Raw genomic sequence first — 24892 nt, 5'->3', positions numbered from 1 at the left:
TATAAAATGGCCATCATAACCATCAGTCAGTCAGGAGACGGATTAAATATTATGAAGATTTACTTGTTGGTTTTTGTTAGAGTTGGTGATTCGAATTCTTATTGATCTGATCTGAAAATATCGTGGTGTGACCCATCTGATGAAATTTATTTTGAGGAAAAATTAGGACTCTGTGGTGGTAGCGGAGGTCGAGGGCCGATAGGACTTTCAGGGATTTTCGGATATATAGAGTTTTTTACCTCTATGTTTTGCTCATCTTTTATATCAATCTTTATCAATAAGAGCTTACCTCTCTTTGCCTGTGGTTTTTTTCCTTTAAAGGTTTTACACATAAATCTGTGTATGTTTTGTTTTTATTCTTTTATTACTATTATTTTCGTTCTATTTTTTGTAACAGCTTTGCATTAGCATCTTTGAATTTTCTTGTCTTCACCTCTGCTTCATATTTATTTCCTTTAAAGCGTTTAATTATTCAAATTTTTTTAGCTTAGCAGAGATTTGAGAAAGAAATACTGGATCAGGCATGCATTGAACAAAGGTATGATTATAAATTATATTCTATAAATAATAGTAAAGATGCCAAATTAGTTTAACAAATTTTGATGCCAAATGATTATTGATTTTTATAAAATGCTAATAAAGTAGGTGTAGATTAGTAAGAATTGTCCCTTATTGTAATTTAAAAAGTTCAAATAATTGTTTTGAATTATATATATATTTTGCATTTTAATTATGACATTCAAAATCAACTCTACAAAGATGTTGCAAGCCTCAAATTTGCTAAACGAATGCAGTGCTTTGTGTTTTTGATGAAAAAATGGCTTTCTAATTCATACAAATAAGGGCTTTAACATTTATGCTTTACAAAGTTTTATTATTAGCATGCTTGTATAAAAGTAATAATTTACAAGTATGCTCCACAAAAACAAAATCCTAGTATGGTTTTACAAATCAACGACCCGCTTCAAAGGCTTCATGTTGGAAAAGGCTGAGGAGAGTTGAAAGGAAGTGTAGCTGCATCATAAAAAAGGACAAGCATTCTAGATGGAAGCTCAGGCAATGCTGCTTAAAAACTAAGCACTTGAATTGGTTGCCTAATTGATGGCCTCAAATTTTGATCAGGGTAAGCACACCACAATCCCACAATCATCAAACATTCTATTTGTCTCTGATCAAACTTTGTATGCAGCCTCTCATCCATGCCCAGAATAAGGTTTCCTTTCCCATAAAGATCCCAAACCTGCTCTACCAATCTCATTTATGACTCTTCTTCCATCGGATTTGCTGATTTCCTTCCATGAGAATCTCTAAGGCAACCATCGCAAAGCTATACACATCTGACTCTTTACTAGCCCTTCTTGTGCTTATATATTCCAGTGCCAAGTAGCCTAATGTCCCAGCCAACCCTGTTATGTAACACCCCGTACTAAAAATATATATATGATTAAACAAGTTTGACCAAATTGACTAAGTTTAACCAAGTGAACAATATATGGGTTCAAGTTGACTTTTTCAATAGCCAATATTTTTGGTTTGACTGAGGTACCATCGTCGATACGAGTTGATAGACTGGTGGCACACCAAATTCTAAGTTACGGATAAAAAGTTATGGTTTTGAGAAGTTTTAATCATAAGTTTTAAATCAGTGTCCAAGCCAGTCCTCAGTTTTTGTCTGTTAGTGACCCAAGACTTTATATAAGCTTAGGTAAGCATGTCAAATAGAAAACAAAGCCCAAAATACCCATTTCTTCCCCAAAACCCAAGAAATTCTCTCCTCAGACCCGTGGGTCCAAACTAGGTTGTTTCGACCTGTTTACCATCTAACCGGGTCATCGCTGTTTTGCCCATTTTCGGAAAACCACCACTTACACGTGCTAGCCAACTAAAAAGGTCACTTGAAGGTGAGCTCAGCCGTGAAGTTTCATGGCAAGAAGCTCCCGGACGCGCCTAGATCAGGCCGGCAAAGTCCGCGGCGGTCGGCGATGTGGGTCGTCGGATTTTCTCATTTTTTGGCCGTTTTAGGCCAACCCATACACCTTTTCCACTATTTTTGACCCCTCTAAGCTCATTTCCACGGTCATTTTGTCCAGATTCCTCACCATTTGAAAGATCCGACAACGAAAAATTCGACCGATGCTTCAACAGTGTTTTTCGGCCACCGGAGGAAACTTTGGACCGAGGTGAGCATATAATATATATATATATATATATATATATATATGTGGTTTGAGTATTTTACTTATACCTATCGTTGGATTTGAATGTTCATTATGGATGCATAAGGATCTACTTTTACATATATGTGTTATCATTTTGTATGACTTTTGTCAATATTTTAAACGTTTGGCAACTCTAATGAGATCATGAATGAACTTGTGGTATTTAAATATTTTGGTATTTGAATTGAGGTTTTAAATCACTTTGGAAATTAATCGATTTGAGAAGGCATATTGAAAATTATATGATTTTAAGCATGTTCAAATATTTTATAAATTTTTAGATGCTTAAAATCAATTTATGGTGAATATATTTCACTGTGGTATTTTCTTATTTTAGTAAGAAATCATGATTTGAAGTTTTTTTGAAATATTTAGACAAGCGGTTGAGCGTGAATATTAAATTATGATTTATGATACGGTAAGATACTGTATCGGTTATTTTAAATTGATGTACCGTATAGTACCAGAGTTTGGTTTAGTATTATATTACAGCGAGCTGGGTTTACCACGGTGTTGTAAGGTTGGTTTCTCCAACGGTTATCTATTATTACCCTGGACTATGAGGTCGGATTTATCCGATGGTTTATTATTATTACTACGGTGCCGTGAGGTTGGTATCATCCAACGGTTTATTATTGCCACAGACCGTGAGATTGGGTATGTCCCGACGGTTATTTATTATTTCCACGACACCGTTCATATATTGAGGGTCGTGAAGTGGGTGGATCCCAAGGTTTACAAATTGGTACATCGTATGGTACATCGTATATGTTTGTATATATTGTTGATTTACAAATATTGTGGTGATTTCTGCATTTTCATATTTATTTGGTGGAACTGTATTTATTATATTTTATGCTCAATATTTATATCTTGATTTGAGACATTTCATAATATTACAATGATTGTTCATTCATACTTTTGAGCATCGGTTTTTATGATATTAATTGGGGTACAAGTTTGAGTTTTGTGAAATGATTTTTAAATGGAAAACTTTTCAAACGAGTGGAACGAGAGGTCTTGAGAGAAACATTTTTCAGAAATAAATTATTATTTTTCTATTATACTGTGCCACTCACTGAGATTTCTTTATCTCACGTTTTATTGTTTTAAATTCGTTCTCCTAGGCCTAGGCAGCTAGTAGCAGTCTACCTCGTGCACAGCTTATCGTTTTGTTCCTTCCACAACAGCAGCCGTATTTATCTTTCCTTTATCTACTGTTATCTTCTGGATTTATTTATTACTTATTTGTACTCCTGGACTTCGTTGATACTCTTAGAATGCTCTGTTTTTAGATATGGGACTCATAGAGACCATGGTACTTATGCATGTAGTTATGGCCTGTAGTACAGTAGGCCGGTTGTAGACTTTACGTGGTTGTGGATTTATTTTATTTTTATATACATATTGAGGTATTATTGTTATTGCTTGTGTTTGTTGTCCACGTTTTAAGATGAGGTTCCATTGGATATTCTATAGGGATTGTCCAGTGGGACTTCCCTAGACGAGGCCACCCGGGGGATCCTGGGAAGGTTTCTGGGGTCGGTCCTGTCAGCTTGGTATCAGAGCTTTAGGTTCTAAATTCCTTGGGGTTATGCATTACTGTACAACTCATCCTGTATTTTACCTTCCATACCTACCCTTTTGTTGGTTGTTAAATATATTTTGGCTTATTCTATGATATAGAACTTTTTCTTGATGTCGGGAGGAGGCAGACGTGGTTGCCAGCATGCTATAATTGGAGGTACAGATGCGTCCACTTATTTGGAGCATCTTGTCGAGCGCCTGACTTGATCACTCGAGAGGAGTGAGTTTATTAGGTATTCTGTTAAGTAGGCTTGTAGACTTGGAGCAGTTAGTTGTGATGGCTCCATGGATCCTATGCAATCTCTGGATGAGGATAAGGTCACATTAGTTAGCTTTATGCTAGAAGGAAACTCGAGGAAGTGGTGGACATATGAAAGGACTAGGAGACATCACCCTTGAACATAGTTTAAGACTGCATTTCACATTGAGCTTTGTTCTCCAACCTTTATTAAGATTAAGTGGTTAAAGTTGAGACACCACTCAGGGTTCAGGACAATGGACAGTGAACAACAATAGCAGCTTTTTTTGTTTTTAGAGATCTGCAGTCCGAGGTAGCTTATGTGGCAGGTTTCATGATGGGTAGTGCCAGTGGGATGGATCATGATTTCATTACAAGCAGTCGGAACACTTTAAAAATGATTAACCTTATCGAGAATATGGTCATGCTAGAGCTTTACGATCGGGTGCACAATTTCAGCTAATTGATGGGTACAAAGTACATGATACATAAACAGGCCCGACTTCAAGAGATTCTACCAACACTAGACAATAGTCTTCGTCCACAGCCAAAGGCAGAGGTCAGAAGGGATGACAACTTACCAGAGGTAAGGTATACACTATGATCAATTAGGAGGATCACTTTGATGTTGTGACAGGTACATTATCTATGCTTGGTTGTGACAGACATATTTTATTGGCTCAAGGACCACACACTCTTTTGTTTTACGTGAATATGTTACACTAGTCGAGATGACTTAAGTTCGTTAGGGGTGTTACCTGAAAAGTTCCACATCCATAAGAGGATTATTTTAACCTCGTCAGGTGTTTAAGAGTAGTTATCTTCGTTGCATGGAAATTAAGGTTCTTAATATTAGAATCTAGTATAGATAAAGTTTGTTTATGCATTTTGGTGATCTTGTGTAGGACAATTTACTGAGAATTAAGCGTTGAATTTCATAAGTTGGTTTTGTAGCATCTACTTTTGGATGATGATTTTAGATCTTGGTTTTGATATTTTGTTTTCTTAAGGATTGAGGGTTTTATATCGATGATGTTTTATGGATCTAAGGTGGTTGATATTCTTGATGATAACTTAATCTCCTAAGGAATATGATTTTTGGGGCATAACTAGAATATAAGCAAGTAATGAATGTTTTCTTATGGTTTGAGAATCTAGTAACTAGTTTATAGTATTTGGTTGTGATATTAAAATTAATATTTAAATTTCTTTATTACTCGAGATATGTCTTCTTGGAGTGTGTTTGAAATTGGAAGAATTTGAGGTATCTTCAAAAATGATATTTGAGATTATGAGAGGACTTGGACTTGATCTTTTAGCTTCATATTTCTTGGTGTTGACAATCTTGAGGATTTCTTTTAGGCTTTATAAGCAATCTAAAGCTTTCCATTGGAATAAATATAAGGAACTTTGTTTTATGACTTTGATGAATTTGGTTAAAAGAAAGATGTTTGTCGAGGTTAAGGAAATTGGATAATCAATGAGGAAAATGGATTTTATAATTGCAAGTACTAGGAGTGTAATCGGAGGCAAAGAGAGTAATTTACATTTTAACTTTGTGACACTAGCATTTGTTTTGAGGAAATTAAATTTAAGTTCTAAGCCTTCTTTTTGAATTGATGGATGGATTTTCTTTTAGAAAGTTATGAGTTATTATTTATGCTTCTAGACAGTTGAAGAAGCACTGGCTGAATTATCCGACTTATGAGTTAGAGCTTGCTGCAATGATCTTTATATTGAAAGCTTGGAGGCACTACTTGTATAGAGTTGCTTGTTAAACCCTTACTGATCATAAGAGCCTTAAGTATTTGCTTACTCATAAGGAGTTGAACTTAAGGCAAAGGAGATGGATAAGATTGCTCGAGGATTATGATTGCACCATTTCTTTGATGTTTGAGTTGCACAGTTGGATGTTAATTTGTGCATGCATACTTCATGAGGAATTTTTACTAGCTTTTGACTACGACCAATATTAAAGTGTTTTTGAGGTCCAATTTGAAGTCCCTTACTTAATGAGCATAAGAAGGAAAGTTAAACAAGGGGGAAGTCGGATTTCACTATCAGAGGCAATAGAGCATTGGTGATTGGTTCTAGTCTTTATGTTCCCGAAAATGAAGAGCTGAAAAGGCAAGTACTGGATGAAGCGCATAGTTCTGCATATGCCATGCACCCTAGTAGCATCAAGATGTACCATACCCTGAAAAAGCATTATTGGTGGGCAGGGATGAAAAGAAAAGTTACTGATTATGTATCCAAGTGTTTCATTTGCCAATAAATGAAAGTAGAGAGACAAAAGCCTTTTGGACTTCTATAGCCCTTACCCATCCTAGAATGGAAATGGGAACGCATCACGATGGATTTTGTATTCAAGCTTCCCCCCACAGTTCAAAGGCATGACGGTATTTGGGTGATCGTGGATCGACTCACTAAGTTTGCACATTTCCTACCCATTCGTGAGAAGTTTTCTCCTCAAAAGTTAGCGGAACTCTTTATGAATTATATAGTGAGCTTGCATGGAGTGCCAATATCGATTATATCGATTAATTAATGAACTAGGTGTCAAGTTGAATTTGAGTATCGCTTTTCACCCTCAGACCGATGGACAATCTGAGAGGACTATTCAGACCTTAGAGGACATGTTGAGGTAATGTGTGCTACAGTTCAAGGGGAATTAGAATGAGTATCTACCTTTAGCAGAGTTCACCTACAACAATAGCTATCACTCGAGCATTGAGATGTCACCTTATGAGGCATTGTATGGGAGACAATGTCGAACTCCTTTATGTTGGAATGAGACGGGTGAAAGGAAACTTATAGGCCCTGAGATTGTATAGGCGACAGTGGACAAGGTCAATATTATACTGGCCAAGTTGAAAGCAGTACAAGATAGGCAAAAGAGCTATGCGGATGTGTGCAGGAAGGATTTCAAGATTGAGGTTAGCGATCGAGTATTCTAAGGCTCTCTCTTTGGAAAGGTGTAGTACATTTTGGAAAACGAGGGAAGTTAAGTCCTTGCTACATTGGACCGTATTAGATAGTAGAGAGGATAGGTCTAGTGGCTTACAGGATTGACTTGTCGGAGGAGCTTTCTCGAGTCCATGATGTTTTTCACATCTCCATGCTCTGCAAGTATATTTCAGACCCATCACATGTGTTGGAGACACCGGAGATTGAATTTAAGGATGACTTGTCTTATGAGGAACATCTAGTGCATATTTTAGGAAGGGAAGAGAAAAGGCTTCGCAACAAGACTATAGCTTTGGTGAAGGTTCTTTGGAGAAACCAAATTGTCGAGGAGGCGACTTGGGAACGAGAGGATCAAATGCGGAGTTAGTATCCTTACCTCTTCCAAAACTAAAGTATGAATTTCGTGGATGAAATTTCTTCAAGGGGGATACGTTGTAACACCCCGTAGTAAAAAAATATACATGATTAAACAAGTTTAACTAAATTGACTAAGTTTGACCAAGTTTGACCAAGTAAACAATATATGGGTTCAAGTTGACTTTTTGTAAACAATATATGGGTTCAAGTTGACTTTTTCAATAGCCAATATTTTTGGTTTGACTGAGATACCATTGTGTAGATCTCATCGATACGAGTTCATAGACTAATGGCAGGCCAAATTCTGAGTTACGGATAAAAAGTTATGGTTCTGAAAAATTTTAAGCATAAGTTTTAAATTAGTGTCCAAGCCAGTCCCCAGTTTCTATCTCTTAGTGACCCAAGGCTTTATATAAGACTAGGTAAGCGTGTCAAACAGGAAAAATAGCCCAAAATACCCATTTCTTCCACAAAACCCGAGAAATTCTCTCTTCAGACCTGTGGGTCCGAATTGGGTTATTTCGACTCGTTTACCGTCGAACCGAGTCATCGCCGTTTTGCCCATTTCTGGCCAACCATCACTTACACACATAGCCAACTAGAAAGGTCACTTGAAGGCAAGCTCAGCCATGAAATTTAAAGGCAAGAAGCTGCCGGAAGTGCGCAGATCGGGCCGGCAAAGTCCGCTGCGACCGACGAGGTTGGTCGTCGGATTTTCTCATTTCTTGGCCATTTCAGACCAACCCATACACCTTTTCCATTATTTTTGACCCCTCTGAGCTCATTTCCATGGTTATTTTGTTCAGATTCCTCATCGTTTGAAAGATCTGACAATGGAAAATTCGGCCGATGCTTCAACAGTGTTTTCTGGCCATCGGAGGAAACTTTGGACCAAGGTGAGCATACTAGTAGGTTCCTTGTCTCTTGGGCTTTCCGTCAATGTAAAGTTTGTAAATTTTGGAGGTTGTTTGATAATTTTTCTATTTTTGGGTCAATTAGTTAATTTTCGGATAAGTTGGGAACTGTGTTTGGACAAAATGGGTTAAATTAGTTAAAATTGGAGTTGAATTAGTGAAATTGAATATTATTAGGACCCATTAGGTGATTCGATTTTGAAATATTAGGCTTCAGGTGAAAATTTCCAATTTTATGTACCGGGTCCTAAGGACACGGGGTATAATTGGACTGCTCGGTGTCCAATTTACACAATTTTATAGTACTGTAAATCATTTTGAGACATTTGGGCTATACAAGTGTCTTTGGTTTAGTTGTTTGGAGCCTGAGAAATATTTTATTATATTACAGCCACTCGAGTTGAGCCTTGAGGCGATCCTGTAAAGGAGCAGGCGTTAGCATCTACAGTACTGTGAGTGGTTATTAGTTTTAAAAATGTTTTGGGTATATAGTATAATATATATATATGTGGTTTGAGTATTTTACTTATACCTATCATTGGATTTGAATTTTTATTCTATGGATGCATGAGGATCTGCTTTTACATATATGTGTTATCATTTTGTATAACTTTTGTCAATATTTTAAACGTTTGGCAACTCTAATGAGATCATGAATGAACTTGTGGTATTTAAATTTTTTGGTATTTGAATTGAGGTTTTAAATCACTTTGGAAATTAATTGATTTGAGAAGGCATATTGAAAATTATATGATTTTAAGCATGTTCAAATATTTTATAAATTTTTAGATGCTTAAAATCGGTTTATGGTGAATATATTTTACTGTGGTATTTTCTTATTTTAGTGAGAAATCATGATTTGAAGTTTTTTGGAAATATTTAGATAAGCGGTTGAGCATGAATATTAAATTATGATTTATGATACTGTATCGGTTATTTTAAATTGATGTATCATATAGTACCAGAGTTTGGTTTAGTATTATATTATAACGCGCTGGGTTATCACGGTGCCGTGAGGTTGGTTCATCCAACGGTTATCTATTATTACCATAGACTGTGAGGTCGGATACCACGGTGCCGTGAGGCTGGTATCATCCAACGGTTTATTATTGCCACGGACCGTGAGGTTGGGTACATCCCAACAGTTATTTATTATTTTCACGACACCGTTCATATATTGAGGGTCGTGAGGTGGGTGTATCCCACGGCTTATAGATTGGTACATCGTGTGGTACATTGTATATGTTTGTATATATTATTGATTTACAAATATTGTGGTGATTTCTGCATTTTCATATTTATTTTTGGAACTGTATTTATTATATTTTATGCTCAATATTTATATCTTGATTTGAGACATTTCATATATTACAATGATTGTTCATTTATATTTTTAAGCATCGGTTTTTATGATATTAATTGGGGTACAAGTTTGGATTTTGTGAAACGATTTTTAAAGGGGAACTTTTCAAACGAGTGGAACGAGAGGTCTTGAGAGAAACATTTTTCAGAAATAAATTATTATTTTTCTATTAATTATGCCACTCACTGAGATTTCTTTATCTTACATTTTATTGTTTTAAATTCATTCCTTTAGGCCCAAGCAACTAGTAGCAGTCTACCTCGCGCATAGCTTATCGTTTTGTTCCTTCCACGACAGCAGCCGTATTTATCTTTCCTTTATCTACTGTTATCTTCTGGATTTATTTATTACTTATTTGTACTCCTGGACTTCGTTGATACTCTTAGAATGCTCTGATTTTAGATATGGGACTCAGTAGTGATCATATGGTACTTATGCGTGTAGTTATGGCCTATAGTACAGTAGATCGGTTGTAGACTTTACGCGGTTGTGGATTTATTTATTTATTTTTATATACATATTGAGATATTATTGTTATCGCTTGTGTTTGTTGTTCATGTTTAAAGATGAGGTTCCATTGGATATTCTATAGGGATTGTCCAGTGGGATTTCACTAGGCGGGACTACCCGGGGGATCCTGGGAAGATTCCCGGGGTCGGTCCTATCAGTTATCTTAGGACTGAGCTCGTGGTCCACTAATCATGCTAATCCAAAGTCTCCAAGTTTGACATTGAAGCTGGAATCTAGCATCATAGTGCTTGATTCGATATCTCTATGCACGACACATTGTTCCCACTCGTCATGAACATACAGCAATGCAGAGGCTATTCGAAGACATATCTTGTATCTCAAGGCCCAATTGAGAGGACCTCTCTTACCAAAGAGTTGCCCTAGGTTTCGGTGTCTCAAGCTGCTAATGACCTTCATCTCTATTATGTACTCTTTTTTTCCCTGCTTAGACCCGCTTGACAATTTCAGATATCCTTTGTAGACAGTGCTAAAGCCTCCTTCACCCAACTTCCTAACATTCGAAAAGTTGTTCCCTGCTGAAGCTAGATCGGTGTAAGAAAACCTTCTCGGTCCTACTCCTCTTTCAAGATCATCATTCATTAATGTTAAGTTTACCATCTCCTCTACTTGTCTATTTTTTCACTTTCACTTCCAAAAGAACACAAAGGCTATAACTAGCCCTGCCACTAGAACACCTAGTGAAACTGTTAGACCCACCGGTACTAGTTTATCCTTTTCATTCTCATGCTAATCTGTTTCCGTAGTATTCAATGTTGAAGTAAAATCCAATGATAGAAGTACATGCCGCTCTACAAAATGACCAGTGGTCACTGAAAAACCAACGGTGACTCACTCTGGAAGAACTTTCATCAGGTCAATTTTGTAAGAAAGACTAGTTTTCTCTTTGGGATTAGAGGTATTTTGGTAGCTTCGAGAGATATTTAGATTTTGAGAAGCAGCATTGTATTTGATCCATACATCACGGATGTCATTGTTATGGAAGCTTGCATTCCAAGGTGTGTAGACAACTAAAGAAATTGAGTTACTATTGATCCCCACATGCTCAATAGGAGGATCCCAATCAGGGTTCGAGAAAGAGTCGAATTCGACGTGAACAATCTGGTACCGAAGAGTCACTGGTGGTGGTATTGAATAGGCGTAGAAAACCACTAGCAGGTTTGGCGGAATCTGAAATCCAACAGAAGCAAGAAAGAATGCAACACTGGCTACTGTAAAGTGTATCATGGTGAGGGTGAAATGTGATGTGAAGTCAGAGAGCTCTTTAGTGTCAGCATCTCAAATTCGAACTCTTTTCGCTGAGATTACTTGACCAACACGGCAGAGATATTGAACATCATTGAACTCAACTGTTCCAACTTCGGGTTTTGCATCTCCCAAATATAGAACATTTGGTTCATTGGGAACAAATCCAGCTACTTTAAAGTGAATTGGATAAGCCAAAGGAAGGTAGAAAAGTATACAAAATATAGTAGGTGAAGTAGTTTGAGATATCCACAAAGAGATTGCCATGTGTTTTGCCCCCCCAAAAACAAGCAAAGGCAAACACTGAAGAGAGGGAGGAGATAAAGTGGAAGTAGAAACCTCAACACCTTAATTCAATACTTGGTGAATATATGTGTATGAATATCTGGTTTGTACTCGAATTTCAAACAAAAATTTTCATTATTTGTCAATTAAGAAACTTCATTGAAAGTAATATTTTGTGGACCTAATTTTATAGACGAAGACTTGACGCCGCATTTTAAGAATAATGTGCAAGTGAATATAATTGCGAGCTTGGAATATCAACTTCTAATGTTTAAATAATGTAGCAATAATTGGTCGTACAACGCCAACAAATTTGTTATTGTTGATTGCTTTTCTTGCATGTTCCACTGCGAATTGTGGCTTCAATATCTATTGTATTGGTCTCTCCGCTTTTATATCAAATAGTTGTTTTTTTTTTTTTTGAAAAATAATATTTTATTTTGTAAACAGCAATGTCAGCAATTAGAAAGTTAATCAACCTGGATTTCCTGGAAAGCTCCAATAAATAAATAAATCAATAATTGGAATAAATGAAGCGATGATTTCTGTAAATAAAATTAAAGGGCAGTGCGAGCTACTAGTAAGTTGCGGTCAACATGGGTTGTTGATTCTCGCAGGTGGACTTACTATTATTTAAAAATATTGAAAATAGATTGATTCGATCATTTAAAATTTTTAAATTTGATATCATATATTATCACTTATTAAATTCAAAAGTTTTAAAATTGATCATTTATCTTTAACTTTCGTTTCTTTATTTTTTTTGAATCTCATTGTATATATATATAGATAACATAGACTTCAAATTTTATAACAAAAGAACTGAAAATATTCGTATTGATTAGACAAATTTGTCTTATATTTAACACCAAAATACAATTTCTCGTTAAGAGAAATTATGACTTCTAAAGACTCCTATTAAAAGATAAATAGAACATCCGAACACCCTCTTTTATCAAGCACTTTTTACGTGTTTATAAGAGATTTCTCTCATCCACCAAGGTTGAGTTAAATGACCAAGAAAGAAGGTTATGAATTTCTATCACTTCTCCAGTAGATGCAGAGAAACCAAATATAACTCTTTCCGGCAACAACTTCCTCAAATCAACAATATATGAAAGGCTAGATTTCCCATTTTATTTCCCGCGCCGCACAACTGTTCACAGACCTCATCATTTCAAAATTTCCAAATCCATCTCTTACGATTTTAAATTTTCAAAATTCTCAATAAAATCCACCATCTCGAACTGTTTCAAAATTCTCCATTCAAATCCCACCATCTCTCAGTGTTTCTAAGTTCCCAAATAAAATTCGCCATCTCCCCGCTCCCAGCCCTAGATATTCTTTTCTTCCACTGTCCAGGCCTTCTCCTTGACAATCCCAAAGGTTAGTAATTGTGAGCCTCTGCTTTATTTTTATTTTATTTTATTTAATGTGAACCAATGGCTTATTAAATCTTGCATTGTCTTATTCAGAAGTCACAGCTAGAGATTGGTTGTGTAAGCATGTCAACTAATACTAGTGAAGTTCAACCGATCCGAATGTGCTCATGTGAAAAATATATGCATTTAAAAACATTACGGACAGATAAGAACCCAAATCGTCAATTTTGGAAATGCTTAGATGGAAACAGGTCATACAGAATTGTGAATGTGTTGAATTGTCATTTGTTTTTGCTTATAAATTAATTAAATTTTCATTCGGTTTTCATTTTATAAATTCAATTGACATAGGAAAAAGAATGTGGTAAATTCATTTGGACAAAAGAAGGAGAGCTTAAGGTTGACAAAATGGATATACTTATCGGTAAAATTCATCGTTTGTCCTTGCAAGTGGAGAAATCTAATAATATTCTTGAAGCAATTCAGAAGAGTACTAAGAGGAGCCACCAATATGACCTTAAGATTGTTATAGTTGCGGTAATTTTATTATTTAGTTTATTTAAAATGTTTGGCTATTAACCAAGTGACAATATATGTGTGTGTTGGTAAACTAATTATGTACTAAATTCTGCTATGTCCTTGTTAAGAAGCAAATGTATCCCAAAAAAATTTGACTTATGTTGTTGAACAATGCATTATGACTTCATTAATTAAATGGCATTTTTCTATTTGTTGTCGATTTTAAATGAATAATATAAAATGGTACTAATGGAAACACTTGGTAAAGTTTAGTGCAACTTGTCGATTCCATAAATTTCTCATTACATCAAAATAATGATAAAGGTTTTGAAACAAAAGTCATAAGATAATTTAAAAAAAAAAAATCAAAATTGACACACTTGAACCAAAACCGACGTTACATACATGTAAAAGCGACGACGTATTATATTTTTTTATTTAAATTTTGTTTTATTGTTATTCTTCACTATTGTAATTTCCATTGATGCTTGTAAATTTTCTAATGATTTTATACAAAATAATCACAAATAATGTTAAACAAAATATACAAAATCAATAATAAAAAAAAAATCATGAACGAAATTAAAACATTAAAAAGTACACCAAGGACGATGCTATTTATAAATAATAGCGTCGGCTATTTTCGACTCTGTTGTTTAAGTGCTTTTTTTCTAGTTATCCTTCACTATTGAAATTTCCATTGACGCTTGTAAATGTTTTAGAAAAATCGTTAACAAACCATAAAATTTACAAAAGTTCCTATGATTAAATCAATCAGCAAAGTTGTGGTTTGACATGTAAAGCTTACCCCTTGTTTTTATTACTTGTTTATGAATGTTATCTTTCACCACTCTAATTTCCATTGATCTTGTAAATTGTTTGAATGATTTTAGACAAAATAATGATAAAGGATTCTAAACAAAATAAAAAATATATTAGAAAGAAAAGAAGTTACAAAGAAAATGAAGAAATTAAAAAATGGACCACCGCTGATGCTACGAAAACAAACAAGCGTTGGCTTTAGAACAAAAAAATTCTTGTTATATGTCAATGTTATAATTTTGATGATCTTGTTAAATTGCAACATGATTTTAGACCCAAAAAAATGACGTATAATTGTAAACAAAATATAGAAAATTGTTAAAAAAAATCTAATTAAACAAATAAAACAATCGAAATGTACACCAATGCCGATCCTATTTAGATATTGTAGCGTCGGCGTTTGTATTTGTTTTTTTTTTTTCAAGTGCCTTTTTTCTTGTTATCCTTCACTACTATTGAAATTTCCCTTGATGCTTGTAAATTTTTTAAATAATTTTAGACAAGATAATAACTAAGGTTTTGTTACAAAAATCATTAACAAACCTCAAAATTTACAAAAATTTCTAAGATTAAATCAATCAGAAAATCCGACGATAGATCAAACTTTGCACCGATTATGGACAAAATAATTACTGAGGAATTTAGATAAACTTTGCAAAATCATGCAAAAAATAAAGCAAGAACATAAAGAGATGTTATGATAATTTAGTGGACCAACGCCAACTCTACATTGAAGCTTCATCGTCGTCTTTCATATAAACGCCAACGCTAGATCAACGACCACTCGTTGGCTTAAGGCCACAACATTAGGATAACTCATTGACTAATTTCGTTTGCTTCTTGTAAGTTATTGCACCAATTTTGGACAAAATAATTACTGAGGAATTTAAACAAACTTTGTAAAATCCTAGGTCAATGACCATTCGTCGGCTTACGACCACAATATTAGGATAATTTATTAACTATATCGCTTTTGTAATTTTGTTGCTTCTGTAAGTTTTTGTACCGATCTAGACAAAATTATAATTGAAACAAACTTTGCAAAATCATGTGAAAAATAAAGCTAGACAAAAAGATATGTTATGTTGAGTAGGGGGCCAACGTTGACGCTATGGTTTCTCTTCCTGATCATTTTATGTGTAAACGCCAACACTAGTTCAACAACCAATCATTGACCACAACATTAGGATAATTTATTGACTGTATTGCCTTTGTGATTTTGTTTGCTTCTTGTAAGTTTTTGTACGGATTTTGGCCAAAATAATTACTGAGGAATTCAATCAAACTTTGCAAAATCATGTAAAGAATAAAGGTAGAACAAAAAGATATGTTACGTTTATTAGGGGACTAACGTCGATACTATGTTGACGACTACCCGTCATCTTATGGAACAACGCCGACACTATACCAATGACCACTTGTCGGCTTACATCCACAAAATAGGATAATTTATTGACTGTATTGCCTTTGTGATTTTGTTTGCTTCTTGTAAGTTTTTGTACCGATTTTGGTCAAAATCATTATTGAGGAATTCAAACAAACTTTGCAAATCATGAAAAGAATAAAGCAGGAACAAAAAGATATGTTATTTTATTAGGGGACCAACGCCGATGCAACCTTTTATCTACATCGTCATCGTATGTATCAACGCCGACACTAGTTCAAAGACCAATCATTGGATTATGGGCAAAAAATTAGGACAATTTATTGACTGTATTGCCTTTGTGATTTCGTTTGCTTCTTGTAAGTTTTTGTACCAATTTTGGTCAAAATAATTACTGAGGAATTCAAACAAATTGTGCAAAATCATGTAAAGAATCAAGCTAGTACAAAAAGATATGTTATCTTTATTAGGGAACAAATGCCGACGCTACGTTGACACTTCATCGTCATCGTAGGTAGAAACACTGACGCTACATCAACGACCACTCGTCGGCGTACGTCTAGAAAATTAGGATAATTTATTATGTGTATTGCCTTTGTAATTTTGTTTGATTCTTGCAAGTTTTTGCACCAATTTTGGTTAAATTAATTACTGAGGATATCAAACAAACTTTCCGAAATCACGTAAAGAATCAAGCTTGAGCAAAAAGATGATGTGTTACGTTTACCAGGGGACCAACGCTGACGTTACGTTTCGTGTCATTGTCGTCTTAGCTATAAACGCCGACGCTAGGTAAACGACCAAGCATCGGCTTCAAATAATTTATTGAGTGTATTTCCTTTGTAATTTCATTTGATTGTTGTAAGTTTTTGCACCGATTTTGGTCAAAATAATTATTGAGGAATTCAAACAAACTTTTGCAAAATCATGTAAAGAATCAAGCTAGAACAAAAAGATTATGTGTTACGTTTCCCAGCGGACAAACGCTGATGTTACGTTTTTGCATCATCGTTGTCTTAATAATAAACGCCGATGCTATGTAAATGACCAAGCGTCGGCTTAAGATTATTTATTGATTTTATTGCCTTCATAAGTTCATTTGATTCTTCTACGTTTTTACATCGATTTTGGTCGAAATAATTACTGAGGAATTCAAACAAACTTTGCAAAATCATGTAAAAAATCATGCTTGAACAAAAAGATGATGTGTTACATTTACCAAAGGGACCAATGCCGACGTTACATTTTTGCGTCATCGTCTTCTTAATTATAAACGACAACGCTAGGTAAATGACCAAGCATCGGCTTAAGATAATTTATTGAGTGTATTTCCTTTGTAATTTCACTTAATTCTTGCAAGTTTTAGCAACGATTTTGGTCAAAATAATTACTGAGGAATTCAAATATACTTTTACAAAATCATGTGAAGAATAAAGGTAGAACAAAAAGATGATGTGTTACATTTACCAGGGGACCAATGCTGACGTTACATTTTCGCATCATTGTCATCTTAATTATAAACGCTGACGCTATGTAAATGACCAAACATCGGCTTAAGATTATTTATTGAGTGTATTACCTTTGTAATTTAATTTGATTCTTACATGTTTTTGCATCGATTTTGATCGAAATAATTACTGAGGAATTCAAACAAACTTTTGTAAAATTATGTAAAGAATCAAGCTAGAACAAAAACATGATGTGTTACGTTTACCACGAGACCAACACTGACGTTACCTTTTAACTTCATCGTCGTCTTACTCATAAACGCCGACACTAGGTAAATGACCAAGCATCGGTTTAAGACAATTTGTTGACTTTATTACCTTCGTAATTTCGTTTGATTCTTGTACGTTTTTTCACCGATTTTGGTCAAAATAATTACTGAGGAATTCAAACAAACTTTGCAAAATCATGTAAGGAATTAAGCTTGAACAAAAAGATGATGTGTTACGTTTACCAGGGGACCAAAGCCAACATTACATTTTCACGTCATCATCGTCTTAATGATACATGTCGACGCTAGGTAAATGACCATGCGTCAGCTTAAGATTATTTATTGATTTTCTTGCCTTCATAATTTTGTTTGATACTTGTACGTTTTTGCACCGATTTTGGTCAAAATAATTACTGAGGAATTCAAACAAACTTTGCAAAATCATGTAAAAAATCAAGCTTGAACAAAAAGATGATGTGTTACGTTTACTAGGGGACCAACGCCAACGTTACGTTTTCACGTCATCATCATCTTAATTATAAATGCCGGCGCTAGGTAAATGACCAAACATTAGCTTCGAATAACTTACTGAGTGTATTTCCTTTGTAATTTTGTTTGATTCTTGCAAGTTTTTACACCAATTTTGGTCCGAATAATTACTGAGGAATTCAAAAAAACTCTTACAAAATCATGTAAAGAATCAAGGTAGAACAAAAAGATGATGTGTTATGTTTACCAGGGGACCAACACCGACGTTATGTTTTCGCATCATCGTCATCTTAATTATAAACGCCGACTCTAGGTAAATGACCAAGCGTTGGCTTAAGATAATTTATTAAGTGTATTTCCTTTGTAATTTCATTTGATTCTTGCAAGTTTTTACACCGATTTGGTTGAAATAATTACTGAGGAATTCAAACAAAGTTTTACAAAATCATTTGAAGAATAAAGGTAGAACAAAAAGATGATGTGTTACGTTTACCAGGGGACCAACACTGACATTACGTTTTCCCGCCATCGTCATCTTAATTATAAATACCGATGCTATGTAAATGACCAAGCGTCGGCTTAAGATTATTCACTGATTGTATTGCCTTTGTAATTTCGTTTGATTCTTGCATGTTTTTGCATCGATTTTGGTCGAAATAATTACTGAGGAATTCAAACAAACTTTTACAAAATCATGTAAAGAATCAAGCTAGAACAAAAAGATGATGTGTTACGTTTACTAGGGGACCAACACCGACGTTATGTTTTAACTTCATCGTTGTCTTACTCATAAACGTCGACGCTAGGTAAATGACCAAGCGTCGGCTTAAGATAATTTGTTGACTTTATTGCCTTCGTAATTTCTCTTGGTTCTTGTAGGTTTTTGCACCAATTTTGGTCAAAATAATTACTAAGGAATTCAAACAAACTTTGCAAAATCATGTAAAGAATCAAGCTTGAACAAAAAGATGATGTGTTACGTTTACCAGGGGACCAACATCGATGTTGTATTTTCGCATCATCATCATCTTAATCATAAACGCCGACGCTAGGTAAATGGTCAGGCATCGGCATTAGATAATTTATTGAGTTTATTTCGTTTGTAATTTCATTTGATTCTTGCACGTTTTTGCACCAATTTTGGTCGAAATAATTACTGAGGAATTCAAACAACTTTGCAAAATCATGTAAAGAATCAAGGTAGAACAAAAAGGTGATGTGTTTCATTTACCAGGGGACCAATGCTGACGTTACGTTTTCGCGTCGTCGTCATCTTAATCATAAATATCGACACTATGTAAATGACTAAGCGTCGGCTTAAGATTATTTATTGAGTGTATTGCCTTGGTAATTTCGTTTGATTCTTACATGTTTTTGTACCGATTTTGGTTGAAATAATTACTGAGGAATTCAAAAAAACTTTGCAAAATCATGTAAAGAATCAAGCTAGACAAAAAGATGATGTGTTACGTTTACTAGGGGACCAACGCCGATGTTACATTTTAACTTCATCGTCGTCTTACTCATAAATGCCGACACTAGATAAATGACCAAGTGTCGGCTTAAGATAATTTATTGACTTTATTGCCTTCATAATTTTGTTTGATTCTTGTATGTTTTTGCACCGGTTTTGGTTAAAATAATTACTGTGGAATTCAAAAAAACTTTGCAAAATCATGTAAAGAATCATGCTTGAGCAAAAAGATGATGTGTTACGTTTACCAAGGGACCAACGCCGACATTACGTTTTTGCGTCATCGTCGTCTTACGACGCTAGGTACATGACCAAGCGTCGGCTTAAGAGAATTTATTCAGTGTATTGCCTTTGTAATTTTGTTTGATTCTTACATGTTTTTGCAACGATTTTGGTCGAAATAATTACTTAGGAATTCAACAAACTTTGCAAAATCATGTAAGGAATCAAGGTAGAACAAAATGATGATGTCTTACGACTACCAAGGGACCAATGCTGACGTTACATTTTTGCATCATCATCATCATCTTAATTTAATGCCTGTAAATTTCTCGTCTGATTTGGGTCAAATAAGTGCACATTAAAAAGTACAAATTGTCCAAGAGAATTGACAAAATTTAAAAATAGTAAAGCCAATGCTGTTGACATGAGCCGATGTCAGCGTAAGCCATTTTTTTTTTTCCTATTTATCCTTCACTATTGTAATTGCTATTGATGCTTGTAATTATTCGAATGAATTGTTTAAGACAAAATTATAACAAAGGAATTTAAATTTTAAATGACCAAAGCAAACGCTATTTACATGTACCAGCATTGACGTAGGCCTCCTTTTTATTTTTTTGTATCCTTAACAAATTTTAAAAGAAAAATGAAATGCTTAAAAAATGCCGAATCCAACACTGCTCACATATACCAACGTCGGTGTATGCCTCATTGATGGGTGTGCTTATTCGAATGGATTGTATAAGACAAACTAATAACAAAGGAATTTAAACAAAAGTAAAAAAATCATTAAAAAGATGATAGTTTAAAAGAGAGTGGAAAAACTTTAAAAATACCAACGCCATCGCCGTTGGTGTGTACCAGCGTTGGCTTAGGCCTCATTTTTTAAATTTCTTTCCCTTTTTAGCCTTCACTATTGTCATTACCATTGATGCTTATAATTATTCGAATGAATTGTTTAAGACAAAATTATAACAAAGGAATTTAAACGATAGGAAGAAAATCATTAAAAAAAATGATTTTGTAAACGAAAAATAAAAAAACCAGTACACTACATAAATAAAAAATATTTTTTACAAAAGCTACAAAATCATTATTTAATAAATCAATAATAAGTACCAAAGAATGAACAAAATTTACAAAACCCAATGAGGCCACCAAGCAGAAATTGTCATGAGTTTGAAATAGCTTTGATCATAGCAGATGCCCATTCAGCTCGTAATTGGTTGACAACATCTTGTGGCCACTTCACTCCCTCATACTACACATGTGATTAGTTTATTACAAATTGGATACATATGTACAAAACAGTTTAATAAAAATAAATAAATTGCACTGAAGTACAGGCAAATTGGTGGTTCTCACATGTGAGTTTAAGTTTTTGCGAGGTATTTGTCCTTGATGATGTCCCGCATTATCATCATTATGTAGTAACCACATTCCGTACTACCAGGCTGCTTAGAAGTCTACATTTGCAATCATAAATGTTAACATCATATTATGTAAGAAATACTACTTGTATTTGATAAGTATGTAAACAAACAACAATAATACTCAATTTTAACCATCCTAATTTACCTGTGTATGGGTTTGCCAGTCAATTTTTTTTTATGGTTACGGTTCTGGTCTCTTTCTTCCATGCAACGAATGCACTATATCAACACATACATTGTAGCATTATTATAATATTATGAATTTTTTTGTAAATTTCATTACAAATAAATTATTAAAATTAAGTTTCTATTGAACTTACTTGTCGATCATCTTCCTAAGTCCTTATTGATTTCATTGTTATGACTTGCCAAAGAATCAAAAAACCAAGCTGTTGCGTAGAATGGGTCAACAACCCCTAACATCCAATAATTGCTACAAACCAATAATAAATTATTAGTTAATATGTGCATAACTATTAAATTACTTGGCTAACTAATTATTGGAACTTAACATCACATACCCTGAACAGTGCGGAAAGAACCATAATTGGTTGTGAATTGCAGATCTCCCTCTACCCACAATATTTTTCGTTCTAGCATTTGGGTTTGCATAACCAACCGGTGCAGTCAGTCCAGGATGAACAAAGCAAAACCTTCGTGCACCATGTGTGGTTTCCAATCTAGTATATAAATGTCTACTAAAATCATTTGAAGTATGTACAAGTAAATAAAAAAATTGATATTGATAATTATAATTGATTGAATTGAAATTTCAGACACTCTATACATAGATGTAGTTTTGTTACCTAATGTAGAACAATATGCACTCTGCAGATATTTCCCGCATGTTACAAAAATCAAGGATGTCAGCCTTCACTACGCACAACTGGTCTACATCCCCTACACTTTCTTTCTCCATGTCGAACATCCAAATATTATTTATATCCATGGCCTTGATCTGGCTTAGTAACACCCGGATGGGTGGGGTAAAAACTAAGAGATCACCACATTAGTCATCCTCGACATGGGTTTCCTCCCTGGGAGATACATATGTCTCCTCCACATGTGGTACATGTGTCTCCTCCACGGGTGGTGGGTTAGAACCATATGGAACTTCCTCCACATGTGTCTCCTCCACATGTGTCTCCTCCACGTGCGTCTCCTCCACGTGTGTCTCCTCCACATGTGTATCCTCTATTAGTGGTACATATGGTAAGTTGGACATTCCCTATAAATATCAATGGAACATTATTTAAGTACATCAGCAACACCCTACATAGATGAAAGTTATACATGCAAATATCACAAATAATCCCATGAAATTGTACCTCTATATTTGGGATAATAACAAGATTTGAAGGTCATGCAAGTAATGCACATGCGGCTTCTCTGACTTGCATATAGTTAGACGTCAGAATAGGCAAAGGGACAATTGGCTGGAACACCTCATCTACAATGACCTTCAAACGATGCAAACCAAGCATAACACCATCGCATCTATCCGTTGGGAGAGAAGGGGCCATAGTGTAACAGCCCAGTCCACCCGCATGAGATACTGTCCGCTTTGGGTCCAGCCCGCACGATTTTAAAAGGCCTCTCGAGTGAAAAGTATTCACACCCTTTTATAAGGCATGCTTCGTTCCCCTTTCCAACCGATGTGAGATCTCACAATCCTCATCCCTTGGGGCCCAGCATCCTCCCTGGCACATGGATCAGAGTACTGGCTCTGATACCATCTGTTAGGACCCGTCCAAAATTCCTCACCGGAACCTTAGACAAGTCCTGATCCCAGGGAAATCCTACTGGACCTTCCAATGGAAAATCCGGCATAACCTCCCCTAAGGGTTGGACTTACCACAAATTTCCTGCATTGAAAACACACTTCTATATACATCCCCTTATTCCTCCCACATTACTACAATTTAATTCCACAAATTTGCAGCACTCTAAATGAATAACAGTAAATCAGTGCATAATTAGTAGCTAAATGTCCAATACAATATACAGAGCATTATACAAATAAATGTGGAATTAATACAATGTCAGATAAAGAAGCAATACAAGATGAAGAGGAAAAAGGAAATAAATGCTTCTTGGACTTTCGGCAATGAACCGAGACATCGGACTCGCCCCGGACGATCAACGTCTCCCAATCATTGTACCTAATCATTGTACCTAGGAGAATGAAATTTAAAAATATGAGATGCTAATCATCTCAGTGAGTGACCCTATCTACTGTACAATTATAATAGTAATAATAATTATATTACATTTGGTTAATTAAGAATAAATAATAATTAATTGAAAATAATATTTCTCTCAAAACTCTCACCATTCACTCCGTTGGAAAAGTTTCCATTTTAAAACATTTTCGCAAATCCCATTATTTGTATTCCCCGAAAACCAAGGAAACATTTAGTTAACTAAATGTCAAATAAAATATAATAAATCAAGCATCCAAAATTTATAATGAAAATAGGAATAGAAATAAAAATAATTTCATAATAATTACTAAATGATTAATAAATGTCATAAACAAATAATATACAAGAATTTAAATATCCAAATTTTATAATGGAAATATAGAATAAGACATCATTGGATACAATAAATAAAATCATAAATAAACTTATATTAAAGAAATTTGGCATAAGAACAAAAATAAACCCAATATATAAATTATAAAATTTATTGTTTAAATCAAGAAAATAATCAAAGAAACAATTTAAATCAATTTAAACATCTATAAAACAAATGATAAAAATATAATAGAATTTATTTTAAAATACCAATCGATTTAAATGATAAAATCAAGGCAAATAACTTTTAAACATTAATGAGAATAGGTAATAAAATCATGATAACAATTTCATAAAATTTGTGTAAAGCTTTAAATTTAAATAAATAATAAAAACAACATTAAATATATTCTTAATTTAAATACAATTTCAAATATTTATTTTGAAATCCATGTTCTAAAAATCACTTGATGTACCCACTATATACCAGTGGCGCCAACGGTACCTAGGGTTCCAAGGTACCACCAGACAAGAGGTTAAAGAGAGAAACCGGCATATGGTCGGGTGGCGTCCCACCGCGCCGCTGCTAACAGGTGTCCCGGCCATGGAGGGGTGGCCTACCATCATCTGATGGTAACCACAGGACAACCCCATAAATCACCTGCGCACTACTCACACCCACCTGCGCGCTCATTATATCCATGTGCGCACTAATCACATCCATATACACAGAACACTAGTATGTGTATGGTGCATCTAAAACAAATAACTATATTATTATTAAAATACCCAGTTTTTCCAAAATTTACCGTGGAAATTATACCATTTTTCAAACTCACATTCTCACATTTTTCTTTAATCCTCATCATAAATCCACCACTTTAAAATCCATCAAGTTCAAATCCATCAATTTGAATATATAAATTTTTCATTGGCATAAGGTCAAGCCATTAGTATTTGAATGCATAAATATTTTTGAAACATAATAATTTAAATCCATATTTTTCTCAAATTCTCAAAAATTAATTTAAATTAACATATCCTCTAAACCCACACAAACTTCATAACTAATTAGATTCCACAATTCCTCAATATATAATAAATTTAAAATAAATAATTTCCTTCAAATCCATACAATCAATCCATACCAAAGTAAATATTAAATCACATAAATTCATAAGGTATTAAAATCATATAATTATGCATAATAAATCTAATAATAAACATA

At 34.4% G+C, this 24892-nt stretch overlaps 1 pseudogene; it reads right to left on the bottom strand.

The window, feature by feature from the left end:
• Positions 1 to 973: 973 nt before the first annotated feature.
• Positions 974 to 11685, bottom strand: LOC107425092 (L-type lectin-domain containing receptor kinase IX.1-like; annotated as a pseudogene).
• Between the last annotated feature and the right edge of the window lie 13207 nt (positions 11686 to 24892).

This window comes from Ziziphus jujuba, chromosome 7 (assembly GCF_031755915.1).
Source record: "Ziziphus jujuba cultivar Dongzao chromosome 7, ASM3175591v1".
NCBI classification, from domain to species: domain Eukaryota; kingdom Viridiplantae; phylum Streptophyta; class Magnoliopsida; order Rosales; family Rhamnaceae; genus Ziziphus; species Ziziphus jujuba.
The sequence above is the reverse complement of the archived record's forward strand: the minus strand, read 5'-3'. Positions and strand labels throughout refer to the sequence as shown.